The 17191-nt window shown below is 35.4% G+C and overlaps 1 protein-coding gene across 6 annotated transcripts in view; it reads left to right on the top strand.

The window, feature by feature from the left end:
* The first annotated feature begins 3010 nt into the window (after window positions 1-3010).
* gapvd1 (GTPase activating protein and VPS9 domains 1) overlaps window positions 3011-17191 on the top strand; it is a 75252-nt gene continuing 61071 nt past the window's right edge. For all 6 annotated transcript variants that reach the window (XM_056463286.1, XM_056463285.1, XM_056463284.1 and 3 more), the window contains exon 1: window positions 3011-3178. The gene's annotated coding sequence lies outside the window, so the exon portion shown is untranslated. The remainder of the gene's footprint in view (window positions 3179-17191) is intronic.

The following is a 17191-nucleotide window of genomic DNA, read 5'->3' as shown; positions in this document are numbered from 1 at the left end:
GAAACATGCTGCAAATCTTCAGAACACGTGCACATTTTGATATGAAAAAACCAAAACAAAAAACAAGCTGACTGTAGTTGGCAAGTTGTATTTGTATTATGTTGTCCTTTAAACACAGTTAATCATCAGTTTTTTTGGGTTAATAATATGCGAAAAACAAAGGAATCATATAATCAGGGTGTTTAAAAAACTCACCTTTCAGGTAACCTCTTCATCGACCAATGGTCATTGCACAATAAGCAAATACAAGCCGGGTCTGTCATTTTTTTCAGTTCAACCCCTTGAAAGATTTCCATTGTAGTTCGGGCTCTTTGCATGTGTTGTGAGGATTTGCAGCACATTTTTTAGTTGTGTTTGCTTCGTGGGGATTTGCAAAATGTGTAAGAGGGGTCTGGATGCAGGCCTGGTGCAGTGCAATCTGAGCTGCATCCAATGCTTTTTAATGGGCTCACCTAACCCTACCCCTAACCCTACCCCTCACAAGCTCCATTGAGTGCATTGTGTCTGACATTGCATCTCTGAGCAATGCAGTTTCAGCATGCATCATAAAGGCTGCATCCAGATACTATTGGGCTGTCAAACCGATGAAGTTGTTTTCTTAATTTGCTGGTGTTTTTTCTATTTGCATGCGTTTTCTTCGAGCACATAGAGCATAAGGGAATTTTGCAACTGTAATATTGCACAATGACTAGCAAAGTGCTGGAATTGGGGTTGAACAACAAAAATGAAATAAAGTGCTTAGGTAAATGTGCTGTACACAATTGCTTTTCATTTTCTTTATGTGAATGGCATTTGATAAATTTATAACTATTAATCTGCAACTTTGAATTCAAGAAACATGAGTGTTGATTAATTTCTGTGTGCAAATCAAGAGATTCAGCTTTTAACATCAAAGCTGTAAGTGTAAATTTCAACTTAAATATACAATATGCAAATATTGATACACTGTAAAACCCAAAAAAGGTAACTCAAACCGTTTGAGGAAACTGTTTGCAACAAACCATTTAAGTTCTTAATTCATTTGAGTAAACGAAGCAATTTGAGCACAGTAAATCCCAATAAATGAAGAGAACTCACACCAACTGAGTACTGTAAAACCCAGTAAGTTAAGGCAACTCAAACCATTTGAGGAAACCGATTGCTACAAAAAATTTGAGTTAAAAACTAATGAGTACTGTCAACTTACTCCATATAAGTTGAAGTAATGAAGTATTTAATTAACTCATTACCTTCAACACTGAGTGCAAAGCTCTTTTCGCATAAGTAGAATGAACTTTCAGTCAATTTTGAGTGAACTATACTCATTTCGTTTGATACGGACTGTTGGGTTTTACAGTGCATGACAAATTCTTACATTCAGATTTGCAAGCACTCAGCTTTTGCTACTGATTTACATTACCATTTACCCACTTTTGATGTTCTTTGGATATCGAAAAATCCAGTGATTGAGATTGAATATGCTGTATAACATAACATGGAATGTTAAAAATTTTGCATGAATCAATCAAAGGTTGCACTATACGTGTAATCAAATTGACATGTGTACTAGTGTCTGTGAATAGTAAACTGCATATAATATGATTTTTATATAATTTGATTTGATATGATTTTTTTTAATTATTTTAATGTTGGAATAGATGTCCTGGTTGGACAATGACAATGTGTCAAATTAAAAATTTAAGAAACATATTACTATTTCTATAGTACATTAATATTATACCAATAAATAAATAAATAAATAAATAAATAATAATAATAATAATAAATTACTTACAAATTATATAAACAAAGGGAATAACTTAAATTTGAGCAAAATAAAATATATATATACTTCATAGAACTAAAATTCATTAAAAAAATTAAATGAAATGGACCCTATTTTTAGAATTGGTCTTAGAGATCACAATATGTACTTGAACTGAGGAAGTGATTTGCTGTCTTCTGTGTTATTCTTTGTTGTTTGTCCACTATAGAGACTAACAAGTAAAATCTGTGAACTGAGTATATAAATGAGTATAAATAGCATGTTTAATGCTGAGTACTGGATGAAGAACAAAATCACCTAAACTCTTTCAATATTTTTAGAATTTTACTACTTACTAAACTACTTTATTATATTTACCAAATTGATTTTTGTAATTGAACTTAGAAAATAAAATCTTTTGCATGATGTTAAACAGTAAGACTTGTCCTGTATTACACTTCCTAAAATTGTGATCAGTAAATTTGTTACTATGTTTCTTTTGGATTACATAAAGGTTGTATTTTACAAAATGTCACATAATTTATAATTCATGATTGATTTTTTTATTTTGTTTTTATTTTGAAGATTATATCAATGTCTTATAAAAGAATCAATTAGATTTTTATTGCGTTCGTGCATATCATTAAAGACATGACATTATTATTATTATTATTATTTCTGCATATAAATATGATGTATATTGTCAGTAACAAATAAAAGAATGTAACAATTTGTTTGTGTTGGGTTTATTTTGTATACATTTTCAATAGAACTTACAACATTTTAATTGCTTAAAAGGTTAAAAGAAATCTGCACACACACGCACACAGAAATACAAATTAAGTGATCACTTCAAAGTTAGATCAATTTCTATAACACATACTGTATGTTTTCTCAAAGGTCTGAAAACATAGATTGACCTACTGCCTACAAGACAATATTTTTAATTAGAAGTTTAGATTTTTACATTTTCTTTGACTTTGATTCAGAGCCTTATACAATGAAGTGAATGTTTAGGATTTTTTAGATTTGACATGATGGTAGCGACACCTGCTGGTCAAAACAGTTCAATAAAAATGCACTCATCAATTTCAAATTTCAAGTGAATGCCTAAATTCAAGCAATATGTTAATATTTGCAATTTAATTCTGAAAGAAAACAATGGAGAAAAAATTATTGTAAACAAAAAAGGAAACGCACACGCCGCAGGTCTGCGCAGGTTTGTATTGCGCATGCGTATGGCGCGCGTCCCCGTTTGATGACAGCTGTGCGCTGTGGCTGGGCTGTTGCTAAAGGGAGGAGAAAAATCTCACGACGGAGGGCTTTTTACCTCTTTCATTCGCAGCTTGGACCTTTGGAGGACTACACTGTTAAGCCGAGCCGTACCCGTCCTGACTGAATTTAATAATTCACACCTAGCCGTCAAATTATTCGGTAAGTGTGTAGTTCGCTAGCTCGGGCTGGTTAATGTGACACTTTAGCGGACCGAGCGTTAGCTACTTGGCCTGCTTGTCTCGGTCATGTTGTCACCTTTTGTTTTCAAGCCTATTTGTTGCCAAATTAAACTCTCAAGTAGATATTTATTTTTCTTGGCGTAATGTGACATGACTGCAGATTTCAAAACGTTGCAGGGCGATTTACATTCATTTATGAGTGGTCTGTAAAACACGATGATTTCTTGGGATTTGGTCGCTGACTCTCCGTCTCTGGCAGCTTTTGTTGTTGTCATGCATTCCTCATTGACAGTCGAGCCGGTGCGTTAATGGCATCTACACAGTGTTATCTGATTTTAGTTTAAGGCCCTGTGTGGATTAATTGTATATATTATATTATATAATTATATATATTTCTCTTCATTATGAATTGCACATGGATTTGCAGCCGGTTTTGTTTGTTGTTTAAATGGCGCGGTTTATATCTGCAAATCTATTCACATGGCAGAATGTGATATTTCCATAGTCATCGAAGAATGGTTCTTTGGCAGATGTCAAATGCTCAGTCATGCACACTCGAGACAGCATTGTTGGCATCACATCTCTATAATCAAAGGTTTGCATGTACCTGATCACTTTTGCATAAACAGAGTATTTTTTTCATAGAGGTAAAGTTTGTTTTATATTCGCACATTGACTTTCTCCTTAATAATATAATTTCATAAAAGTATTGTTTGCTAACTCTAAATAGCGAAATCATATTCGCAGCCGATGTCTATCAAAGTACAACATTGTTCGCAGTCAAGTAAACCGTGTTAATGGTGTTTTCAAGTCACACTTGCAAGTTATTTCAGACCGAATATTCAAAGTGTCGTGGTAAACAATATAGAGAGTGTGTCACAAGTTGTCACTGAACGAATGTGTGAATATAAAAACAAACTTTACCTCTATTAATTTTCCTGGGTATACGTGCCCTATAGTAACATCTCGTTTTAGGTCCAAGTTAGCACATTTTCCACAAATGCAATTTGGAGTGCTTTACACAGAAATGATGAAGTGTAATAAAGTTAGCCGTAAAGAATCCATAATTTAAGAATCTAATATACAACTTTAATAATATAAATGTATATAAATATATATAAATAAATCTGCCTGGCAGTAATATTACAAATGTATTGTTGCATTACAAGCTGATTAAGCAAAACAATAATACTGAGTTTGTGCTGTTGATTAAAATTGACCAAATTGTTGAAGTCAGCAACAATGTTCAGTAAAACATGTTCATGTCATGAAACTTAGATTTCCAACAGTTTACTAAGAGTTTAAGAACATATAATACAAAATTTGCAATTCTGTGGAATAATAAGTTTTACTTTGCTGAAATCTATTTGAATCCTTTTAAAACATGGAATAACTGTTTGATTAATCTTAAAAATATCTAGTTATTAATAAAATTTTTACTGGAATACATTAAGCAAATTCCACTACACATTATAGTATGCATATGTTTCTGTAACAGTTTCAAGCTAATTTATTATTATTATTATTATTATTATTTTTAAATGTGTTGTTACTAAGACATGTGAGTTTGAGTTTCTTTGTTTACATTAAATGATAAATGTTTGTCACTCCGGGTAGCTCAGGGGATTTTGTTGTCACTGTCACGTGTGCTTCATGTTTGTTGTAAATGAAACCGCCATTTCATTTCACACATAACATGCATATTCATATATAAAATCTTCATATGATGTATTTATTGACTTAATATAGATGTTGATGTGAAGTTACAGCCCTGTTTTTGATTCTTTCACTCAATATTTGCAGTTCTTGCCATGCAGTAAATTTTCCAGTAAATAAGTGTAAATTTAGGGCCCTACATTTATTTAAAGCACAACACCCACACCAAAAATAATCAAAAAGCAATTGATAAAACAAAAGTCTCAGCTTACCATTTTATTTTTGATGAATTAATTCAGATGAACCTCACACTCACTGTACAAAAGACAAGACGTGTCACTACTATCATTTTATCACAGTTTTAACCACTTTGGGTAATTTCAATAAAGCGAAAGCAGGATCTGTACAAGCTTACACACACGCACACACGCGCATGCACATGATCTCAAAAAAGCCTGTCTTGTTTCTCTTAGAAGACTGCCAAATTCTAGAGCGCTCTTGTTTTCTAATCGCTCCTCTGTGTGTGGCTGGCACAGGACTGACAGCTTTTCTGATCTGCTTCATCCACACCAACTGTTTCAGCCGTCCTCATGTACCCTTAATATCGAGGGTAATGAGCTCCTCCCATGGCATCTCCTCAACACATGCCAAAGCTGTGACATTACATCAGCGGTTCTCTTTAAGTAGCACACCAGAGTTTATTCGATGCAGTAACTAGTTTATAGCAGTGCTCATGTCTCCACACCTTCTTTCACTTTCTAGTAGAGTCATCGCACAATGGTCATCATGCCAATTTAATCCAACCTCAACCCTGATTTTTTTTTTTGGAGAGCCAATCATTTCGGTTTTGTGTTTTTACCAGGATGCAGTCTTTGGTCATGCGAATGAGACTGTGTACAAACAATATATAATTTCAGCATTAATATCACAATGCGTCAATCTGCAGTAGTAACAGTGCGGGTTCTGCAATGTAGAATTGGGATTATATCTGACCAGAAAGTTCAGTTCATAACACTGTGGAGAGGAGCCATTGCAAAGTTCCACTTTAGAGTGAAAGTTTTCATTTACAGTGCTCAACATAATTGAGTACACCCCATTTTGAAAATGAAATTTTTATCCATTTCTCAGTGAATATCGGTCATCATTTTGGTGCATTTTAACAAAACAGATTTATCAAACGGATATATTTATTAAAATAATATTTTCGTTACCAAAAATCTTTAGAAATAGGAAGATAAAACATTTAAATTTATGCAAAATATTTTTTAAAAATGTCAAACTACAAAATTTTGAAAAAAAAACAACATTTTATCATTTTTTTTAGTTTCTCTTGAGTTTTGCTCTATTTAATTTTTTTTATTTAATATTTTTCCTTAACATCTAAATTTGGGTGTTCTAATTTTGGACCGTTATTGTAAATTATATTGTTAGATTGGCTCCAGTTTTGGAAGATGACTGACTATTAACATACTATTAATGTATATGCACAAAAATAAATTTTTTTAAAGCATCTTAAAGAAAATATTAATTTAAATGAGAGATTTGTGAGGGGTTTTCTTGTAAATATTGAGCACTGTATGTGTTTAAGGCCTGTGACTGATTCTATTTTTTTAAACCATTTGCGGACCAAAAACCATAACGTTGTAGATTAAAGTATTATTATGTTTTATTTACACAACAAAGACTATACAGTGTTATTTTACATTTGAATATTCAGATATTTTTTATTTGAAAACTGTTACTACCATAAAGTACGGCTGCACGATATTGGAAAAATCTGACATTGTGACGTTTTGTATATTGCGATATGAATACAGTTTCACCAGATCACTTGAGCAGCTCTATTTAGTAAGAATTCAGGTACAGAAATAGAATAATCAAATGTAGCTCTGCATAGTCTTCATTTGTATGAATAATTCAATATATAGATTTTTTTATTAAAAGTACAAATTATACAATTTCTACTGCCCGAATGCATCAATGTATCTTGATATATTTAGATCAGATATAGGCCTTCAAAACAAATGTAAAAATTAATAAACTTTTGCTTCATTATGTTAAACATTTTCAATGCCTGTGGCTCTTGGTCAAATATAATCCAAATTTAACACTGCAGATCCTGTGATATGACTATTGCAGATGCAAACATTGCGATATCGATGCTGAAACAATATATTGTGCAGCCCTACCATAAAACTTTAAACTGTTCATTTCATTTCTTTGCTCCGTTGTATAAATACTTGAAAATAGTTTTTTGCAGATGCGTTCCCATACAAAATCATCCCAATCAATGTAAAATTATGAATTCTTTCCTAATAGAGCTATTCGTATTATCTGTTGAGATTGCAGAAAAGCAAAGTATTTATCATGCAGCCCTAGTACAAACTGTTGCCAGGACGTGCAGCTGAGAGGTGACACTTGGGTCAAGCAGGATGTGTTTCCAGCAGGGTCAGGAGTTAGGAAGTGTGAAGCTCCAGATTGTGTGTGTGTGTGTGCGTGTGCGTGTGTGTGTGTTTGAGAGAAAGTGCGCTGACACTTATAGTAATGTCAAGGGCCCCTTAGCATATTTTTCTTGCCGACTTGCTATTAGGATTTAGCAAAACTGGACATAAGCAAGCACCTATTAAACAAATCTGGCAGAGATATCTATTGGAATATTTGTTTTTTTTTGCAGATAATAAACTCATGACTGAGATGAGCTGTTCAGAATTGTGTAAAAATGACAAAAACCTCAAAAAATACATTGAATGCTTTGATATGGTCTACCCAAAACCCTCCTCATCTTGTTATAAGCCTTTATTGTTGTTTTTTCTTTTAAGAAATCTTTATGAAGACATTTATGCATTACAGAATCAGCGGTCAACAAAGCTGTTTGGATACTTTCTTCAAAGTATCCTTATTTTCACATCACATAAAAGTGAAAAGTAAAATAAAAATATAACAAATGCTTTACATTTCTGGCTAAACTTTTCCTTTAAACAAATACCTCAACATTCACAAAATAAGTAAATTATTGCCAAGTTACTAATGAAGCAATAGCCCACAGTTAAATATCTAACATGAGCCATATAAATACCAAGTAGTGGTTAATAAATTAGTAAGTAAAACATTAATACTGTGAATTGGCAGCTGTGGCTGTATTATTTGTGCTCTATTGTGCAAAGGTGTGTATTAGAAAAAAACTGAACTTGCTGTAATATTCTTATGCTAAAATAAAGAAAAAGAAAACTAAATGGGTGAGAGGAAGGTTTGCTTTGTTTTTATTGAGGAATCAGTTGTTGGCCCTGTGTTTATATACATCGCAGTTTCCAGATCTATCAACTTCTCCATCTACAACACAACAAGTTCAATTATGGCTTCTGGGAGCAGCTTGAAAATGTAATTCTCAGGAAGCTTTTGTCATCTCTGTCTTTATTTCTGCTTTAGACAAATCACATTTTTCAGAAAATTGAGATATTTGGTTACAGGAATGCTATTTTTGGCTCCCTATTTTTATTGGGACTGATTTTTATTTATTTATTTTTAAGGCGCAAAATTCATGAGCTTCCTTGTAAAGACATGCACAGGTATTTCTCATAGGGCCATTATGGTTGGCGACTTTGTTGTGAAATCTCCAAGATGACTGATGCTAAGCTGTGCATGTGTGTGGTTGTTATTTTATTCCAGGAATCTTTCCAAGGTCCTCAAAGATGCTTGCTGCACTGTTTCTGTAAACCACAGAGATATTGTTTCGCATTGTCTACAGAAAGCATCCTGGGCTGGAGATATTTCTGTGCTGCACTCCCACACCAGGCTGCTGCAATCAAATAGATTTCTCAGAAGAACTTGGTTATGAGGTTTTCAGTGGTCAGGCAGGAGCAGAAAAATGCAGATCTGAACACTTCTTTCAATATAAACCCCACTGACCAAGGTTTATCTCTTTGCGCGCACATTTATGTAGTTGTAAGTGGAAATGCGGTTAGTGTGCTTGGCCACAGAGAAAGCATCCCACTCCACAACACATCCCCAGTTAGTCACGTTAACTGCCTTTATTCCTCAGATGATGGCTCTTTGTGCTTGTAATTGCCAGGAAACATTCTTGCACTCAGGATTTCTCATCCGCTCAGTCACCGGCACATCCACAATGGCGTCCATTGCGGAGTCAGACAGCATTCACTGCTGAGCATGTGGGTAGATTCTTTCATGCGTGCTTGGCTGTGGCACATTGTAAACATGTGAAAGTGTGTGATGTTGCATTCAGGCTGCGATTCAGGTCCTGCAGTGTTTTTAAGGGCACCGAGAGCACTGGCTCAACCAAACACAAAGAGGAAGAAGAAACGAAAAAAGGATCCTTGTTAAGGCACCTACATAACCTGAGAATTACACGCAGCTCACACTGAGCTCTTCTGGCCAGTTTCTCTTACACATAATTATTCAAATCTGTTTAATACCAATGCTTATTGGGTTGGTAAAGTTAACGAGGAACATTTTTCTTAACAATGTGCTCAGGTTTTCTCAACACACTCAAAAACTACTTGTTGCTTGTTCAAACTACTTATTTAAAATGAGTTGAAACAATACTATGGGGTACATGCCGAAGCATGCTAATAGGACTTTTAATTTGCCAGTAACCTGGGTTAATCGTTTCCGGTGAATTGTATGCCAATGCAAAATCGGCACGTTTAAGGTCTGTTTTCTTGAAAAATCAGCAATCTCCACTGACTGAGTGATATCCGATATAAAGTGGGTCTCGAATTGTACAAGAAGCACTGCATTAAATAACATTTTCCCCACCATGTCTTTATATTACGAGCATTTATTTTACCCCAGTATATTCAATGGAGCTTCCGCGCTAGCCTGCCGATTCTGACGGGCGCGTGCGAGCTAATGGCTTTTTGTCTCGTTTTACGCTTGAGAAACTAAATGAAGGCCAAAGTTTATTTAACTGAATGTATTTTAACATCGATGCTGTAAAATGAACCGAATAAAATGGAAAAAAAAACAATAACACGTCACCGGAAGTTTATCAGTTTGGGAAACACACTAGCTCAGCATATATCCTATTCCTAAGCTTTTTTGGGACAACTTAATTACTTTACTGGCCGGCAGCTAGCTATCTGCAACTCTCACATGGTCACCCACTGAAGCTAAGCAGGGCTGCGCCTGGTCAGTGCCTGGATGGAAGACCACATGGGAAAGCTAGGTTGCTGCCATAAGTGGTGTTAGTGCAACCAGCAGGGGGCGCTCAACCTGCAATCTGTGTGGGTCCTAATGCCCCAGTATAGAGATGAGGACTCTACATTGCTCAGTGAGCACTGTCTTTCGGATGAGACGTTAAACCAAGGTCCTGACTCTCTGTGGTCAATAAAAATCCCTGCATGTCCTTCGAAAAAGAGTAGGGGTTTAACCCTCAACATCCTGGCCAAATTTGCCTCTTTGGCCTCTGTCCACCATGGCCTCCTAACCATCCCCATATTTGTCTTCTCTCCACTAATCAGCTGGTGTGCGGTCTGGTGCAAAAAGGCGGCCGTCGCGTCATCCATGTGGATGCTGCACACTGGTGGTGGATGAGGAGATTCCCCCCCATTGTGTATAGCGCTTTGAGTGTTTAGAAAAGCGCCATATAAATGTAAGGAATTATTATTATTATTACTTTGTTCAATTCACTTGAATTTGTAAAAAAAAATTATTTAACCTAATTGATTTGTGTTGAGACAACACAACCCTACATTTTTTGCAGTGCAGTAGGTTTAAATCTTTTTGATTGTTTGTTTTATTAGATATTAATAAACGTCCTTGTGTTAGACACCCCATGCATAAAATAAAGGAATCTTTCCTCTATATAAAAACCTAATTCATACTGTGAAATTTGCTGCACTTATACTTAATTAAACATAATATTTATGTTCTTATTTTTGTAATATCAAGTTGTATTTATTTTTCTAATATTTTTAAAGCCTGTCTTTCTATTAAATGTTCTATAATAATTTTGAGATTATCTTAATTTGTTTTTTATTTATTTATTTGTTCCTTTATTGTGGACTTTTGTATCCTGAGCCTGGAGTAACAGATGCTGCCCATGCATATTTTCCATCATTTTAATTTCAGATATATAAATGCAATTTTAATAATAATGTTTAACAATAATACCGTTTTTACTTATAAACCCTAGTTTTTTCAACACTATTATGTGCTCAAATCAATATAAAAATGTTACAATATGTGTTATAACATTGCACTGTTGAATATTGCACAGCAATATGAAATGCATGTGATTTATCGACAAGTAGGAAAAAGAAAGCATTGGTAGTCATTCCAGTGTTATCTTTACATCCCTAGTTTAGAGCTCTAGGCTATATATTTGAACAAGCATAATAAAAGGCATTTTGTCCTCTTGCATAAGAATACACTGAACACAAAGCTCTCGCACCATTCCTCCTCCTTCTCCTTAGAGTGAGTCTTCTCTACCTGCTCATGCTGTCAGATCTAATCCAATCGCAGCTCTTCAGAACAGAGGAACCGAAAAAAGGACCTTCCCCCTGTCCCTGATGCTTTTAGAAAGTGTGCTTTTCTGTGTTGCTAAAAACAGCATCGGCTGCTGTCCAAAGCGAGGAAAAAGTGAAAGCAGTCTGATCTTTTGGTTTTAGCTGCTTGTGTATTTGTAAAGATTGATATTGACAGTCAGTGAATTGTGTAATGCACTGTGTGTTATCCCAGAGATGTTTTCAAAATATACACAAAGTAGCCTAATAATATATTATGTAACATATGAAGCTTTTCCAGGTTTCAAAGCTAAGCTCTTGTTGATCATTAAAATGGGGCAACTGTGCAGAGAAATTTAGAAAACTGGGTCAAAAAAGGTCATCTAGGAAAATGTCAAAACCCCTAAATGCATTGCAAACCCCCCCCCCAAAAAACCCTGTAAATTAGGTTAAAATATTTGAAACGATTCAACTGTCTACAGAGAGTTTAAAACTGACATTTGTTTTGATCTAGACAATATTTTTATTTGATCTGAGAATTTGTAGATTATTTGGACTAGAAACAAGACGATGCATTTATTTACATAGTAATTATAATTTTTTTTGTACCTGAATACTGTTAAACTCCCCAGAAAAAGATCTTGTAAAACTGTATTTATATCGCAATATTTACCGCAGAAAAATTAAATATCATATCAAATTTTTCCAATATCGTGCAGCCCTATTATGAACATTTCTTTTTATTGTGAGAAAAAAATGGGCATGCCTCTTACTAGCCCCTTTCACACAGTGATACCGGTAAATATTCGTAAAATTTCCGGAACGACTTTACCGGTATATTCAGAAAAGCGCTGTTCACACAGGCAAGAGCATTACGTAATTTTTCCAGAATAGACCATTCACACTAAAAAAAATTCACATTCCAAAATACCGGTAAATTTGAATGTCATTAACCAGAAATGACCTTTAAACGGCTGTGCTTGTATTTGTAAACATAGAAGGGGTCGGGCTTTTGTTGATGGTTTCACTTTTATTTAAAGCTTTAGCATTCATGCAGCTGCTTTGTGAGACATCTAAAGGCAGAAACGCGAACCGCAGCTAAATGTTTACACACGTGGCTACATTACAACTTCTGTGGATGGATGAGTATTGTGAACAACCTGTATAAAAACATATGGAGGAACACTTTCAGATGTCGAGATGTTTATAATATGTGTGTGTGCTGGCGCTCACTGCCTCCTTCACGTGCACGCGTCAAGCAGAGCTTGAAGTTAAACAAACTGCGGTTTATCATAAGCATTTTGTCGACAATTTTTTACACAGTTGGCATTGAGAAGGAACATAGAAACGTTTTCTGACTAACATCTAGCAGCTAAATGTGTCTGCAAAAATACTCAAAGGTGTTTTTTTTCATAAACCACACAGATGTGAATACGTCTGAGTGTTCTGATTGGCTAAAGTAGACGTCTCACGTCAGCACGTTCTAGACATGAAATCGCTCTTTCCAGCAATCTTCCTTTTGTGTTCACACAGTGCAGCATACCGGCAAATTACCGGTAATGTTACATCTTCTCTTTCCGGAAAATTGCAGGAACAATTTTACGGTATTTTCAAAAAGGCCCTATTCGCACATACAGACCTTTCCGGAAAAAATAGCCGGTAATTTTCCGGGAAGGTCTGAATGTGTGAAAGGGGCTATTAGTAGTATTCCATGCTGAACTATTTACATTACTTTAATCGAATTAATTATTTTTAGGCATGCAACCATGGTAAATAAATCATATCGCTTTTAATACGCTACCAATCTAACAGATAGATAATCGGTGTAAAAAAATTCTAATGCTCTCAAAAGCTGCATTTGTTTAAGAAAAATGTAAACAGTAATTTAGCAAAATATTAAAAACTACATTTATTTTAAATCTAATGTACAGTTTTTTAAAAAACATATTGTTAATCCAGTGATGAATTTTCTAGTAATGATTGTAGATTTAACTGACCCTTCAGAAATCATTTTAATACAAAATTTTACTCATTGATGCTTATTTATAATTTAGCACTCCGTAAATTTTTGTAATTAATATTAGTGTTGTCATGATACTTGAATTCGATACCAATTGGTACTAAAATTTTAAAAACGTCAATTTCCTGCTAACATTTGAGCACTGTTGAGCATGTTCTTATCGCTGATTTGCCATTGTGTTTATGTGCTCAACAGAAATGACTGTGTTTGACCGTGAAGTTCATCAGTTCACCGAATTCATCACTGTTTACAGAGTGTAACTACAGATACAGGGACACTGGAGCATTTTAAAGCAGTGAAGATCAGTCGATTCATCAGCTGATCTAGAGGTGTGAACCTATATGGGTCTCACGGTTCGGTTACGATTATCATGCTATCGATTCGGTTCAATTCGATATCACGATGCATTGACGATGCTTTCCATACACAGTGTTGTATTTTGGGGGGTGGCTATAATAAGCTGTCTGTATAAATACACGCACACACACACAGCACCACACTGTCTCTCATTCACACACATACACAAACATAGACAGCAACAAACAAATGCACACACACACACACACACACACACACACACACACACACACACACACGCGCGCTTGCCTGCTCGCTCGCTCGGGAGCGATATTGTGAGACTGCCCACTCCTGTTAAATTACACCAGAGTTACCGACTGCTGCCGTGCTTCATTCGGAAATTTATTCCCGCACCGCATGAAATCTGGTTGGGTCCCGCGACAATGCACAGGTACAGCCGCGGGAATGCATACAGCCGAGAGGAAAAGAGAGGGGTTAAAAAGTCACGCCAGCAGGTAAAATGGGCCACAGTGAGAGAGAGAGAGAAATGGAGTACTTTCATTCCCTCAATCGCAGAGAAATAGGGGCTTCTGCTGTAATTGTCAGTGAAAGACTGTAAAGAAATCTCACACACGCAGTGAAAATGTGCACAGTTGGCGCCAGGAGTGTTGTAAATACTCGCGCTCACCTCCCTCGCGACAGAGCGCATAAGAGATAAATGATGTCAGTACATAATAACCGGTTATGATTATTACTGAACCGATACCGAATTGTCTGCGTCTGCATCGCGGTGCACCGAACAAACAATTAATTTTGACACCCCTAAGCGGATCGCTCGTATGTCAGCTAATCACTCTGTAAACAGCGCTGAGTTCGGTGAACTGATCGCTAAGCGCATGAACACAATGGCAAATCAGTGATGTTTAAGCATGCGCTCAAATGTTCGCGGGAAATGGACGTTTTTAAAATTTCAGTACTGATTGGTATTGAATTCCAGTATCGTGACAACACTAATCAGTATCAATGTTGAAACCGGTTGCTCTGCTTAACAAATTTGTGCAAACCTTGCTATTATTTTATTAATTACTATTCATTAATAAATAGAAAATTCAAAGCATTAATTTGGAATTTAATATTTTTAACATTATATTTTTTTGTATAAGCTCTTAATGTGTTAATAATAATAATAAAAGAAACATCTTACTGACCCCAATGTTATGATGAGTAGCATAAAACTGCCTAAAATTACTATATAAGCAAAGTGTTATTATGTTGAAAAGTAGGCCCAGTCATTAGCTGTGTGTTTTGTTTCTGTAAGCTTATTTAATGCTTACTCAGTGCGACCTGGTGCGCACCTTCACTATTTATAAGCTTGACACACAAAGCTGTTACAACTACCTTAAACTTCTCTGAAAAGTAGCAAGAATAGGTGGCCTTTTCCTCTGCCCCCAGGCCAAAATCTTCAAATACCACAGCATTCAACCGCAAAACACAGTGAGCACAGTGATGTGCTTTATTTGGCAGCAAGACAAGAGTTTGAGCTGATTCAGGAGTGAGAGTACAAGAGGCCTCGGATGATGTACAGATATTCAGCTCTCTCTCTCTCTCTCTCTCTCTCTCTGTGTGTGCGTGTGTGTGTGTGCGTGTGTGTGTGTGTGTGTGTGTGTGTGTGTGTGTGTGCGTGTGTGTGTGTGCATGTGCGTGTGTTTGTGGGCTGCTTTACGGATGCACAGGGGGCCCGGGCACGATTGAGGGCGTTTTTGGGCTGCTCTTCATCCCACATTCTCCTGTGGATCTGCTCTACACAAAAGCCCTCTTTGTGCCTGAGTGGCGGTCCAAGAAATGATTTGAATTTTCTGCATTTTCTCTGGTTTGAAAGTTTGCAATTGTGGGTTTGTGTGTGTTTGTGTGGGTGTTTTCTGTTTATCTACACCCTCTGTTGTATGTGAGAAAGTGAAGGCGACTAATGTGATTTGCATATTTATTTTCTGGCCATTCATAAAACAGAATGTGTCTGGTGGGTCACGGTTTCTCAAGCTGATGATTTATTTATTTTTTTTGTTCTTCACACTTTCAAAAGTTTATGCCATCTGTCTTTTGTAGTTTAATATCAGTGTATTTTATTGTTTTTCTTTATTTTTGGTTTAGCATAATGTACTATTATAATGTGGACCATTTTGTTTTTCATTTTTTAATTTTTTTTTTTAGTTTTCTGTATGTTTATTTAAAATTGATCTGTTGTGCCTAGGGCTGGGCAGTATTTATTAACCGATCACCATTGTCAACAACAGTTAAAAAAAAAAAAAAAAAGCTTGTTATGAAGCGCTATAGTTTTATTCAAATGTGGCTGCTGAGCGCGCACCTTCAAGGAAGGAATGCCTAATGTGTAAGTTTGTCATTTCCAATGGATGCATGCGACTTGCATGACACGCACATGGAAGCGACACTCATATCTTGTGCAAGTGGCGCATTCTTGACGCGTGCACATTTTCCAGCTACACCTAGTTGAAAAACATCTGTACTTTTCCGAATAACCCGAGCGCATTGCGATTCATGCATGTAGATCTAACCAATCTAATTCACATTTTTTGTATGGAATATACACATTTCAGTAAAAACGGCAGACTAGTTACCTGAGACAAACGGAGCACACCCAAACACTGCAGCGGTTTTTACTTTTCTCCATAAGCTTGTATCGAAGCTTCAGCAATGGGTTGTCCATTTGTCATCCTCTGAGAAAATGCATGATGGTCATTTAGTAAAGATAGACGCCAGGGGTGCGCGAATGCATATCGTATTGAAAATGGTGAAGGATACCACACGCTTGTGCTTGTCACTTCAGGTCAGAATAACAGTGCATGCCAAAACGAGTGCCGTAAAGCAGCAGTAAAAAGATTAATTGAAAAAAAAAAAAAAAAAAGATGCAAGGATGTTGTCAGAGTGGCTTTTTGGTTTCTTTTCTTGTGCATCCCAGGCACTAGCTCACCATCTTAAAGACTTTTTTAGCATAGTGGTAATATAGTCATTCAGCTTCACAATTTGTAATGTTGCAATATACATTTGAATAATGATGGTCGGTTCCTTTACTTGAACCTCAGATTTGATGATCATAATTTGTGGTGTTTACAGAGTTTGAGGTTTACTGTATCTTTACATATTACAGATGTTGGTCTACCTTTACCATTGTGCCTTTTTAACATTTTATTCATCAAGCTTAAGAGTCTCTTTAACACTATTTTATTATAAAGACATCAGATATTTTGTTAAAATATTTTTTTGACTATTTGCCTTAGTTATGTTGGTAAATTAAAATAAAGTGGTTAAATCCTAATATTCCTAAATGTATTGTTAAAAATATTCAATAATTATTGATATCGAATGGTATCCCGATATCATTTGCAATATCGCCCTAGTTTATTTATTTATTTATTTATTTTATTTATTTATTATGTTTACTTGTTTTTGTCATTTTGGTACTTTACATGTGATTATTATAATTATTTAATTGCAGTGGCAAGTTTTAACATTTTTGTTGAAGTTTATATTTTCAAATGTCCTA

The sequence above is a fragment of the Danio aesculapii genome, chromosome 8, assembly GCF_903798145.1.
Source record: "Danio aesculapii chromosome 8, fDanAes4.1, whole genome shotgun sequence".
Classification (NCBI taxonomy): Eukaryota; Metazoa; Chordata; class Actinopteri; order Cypriniformes; family Danionidae; genus Danio; species Danio aesculapii.
The sequence above is the reverse complement of the archived record's forward strand: the minus strand, read 5'-3'. Positions and strand labels throughout refer to the sequence as shown.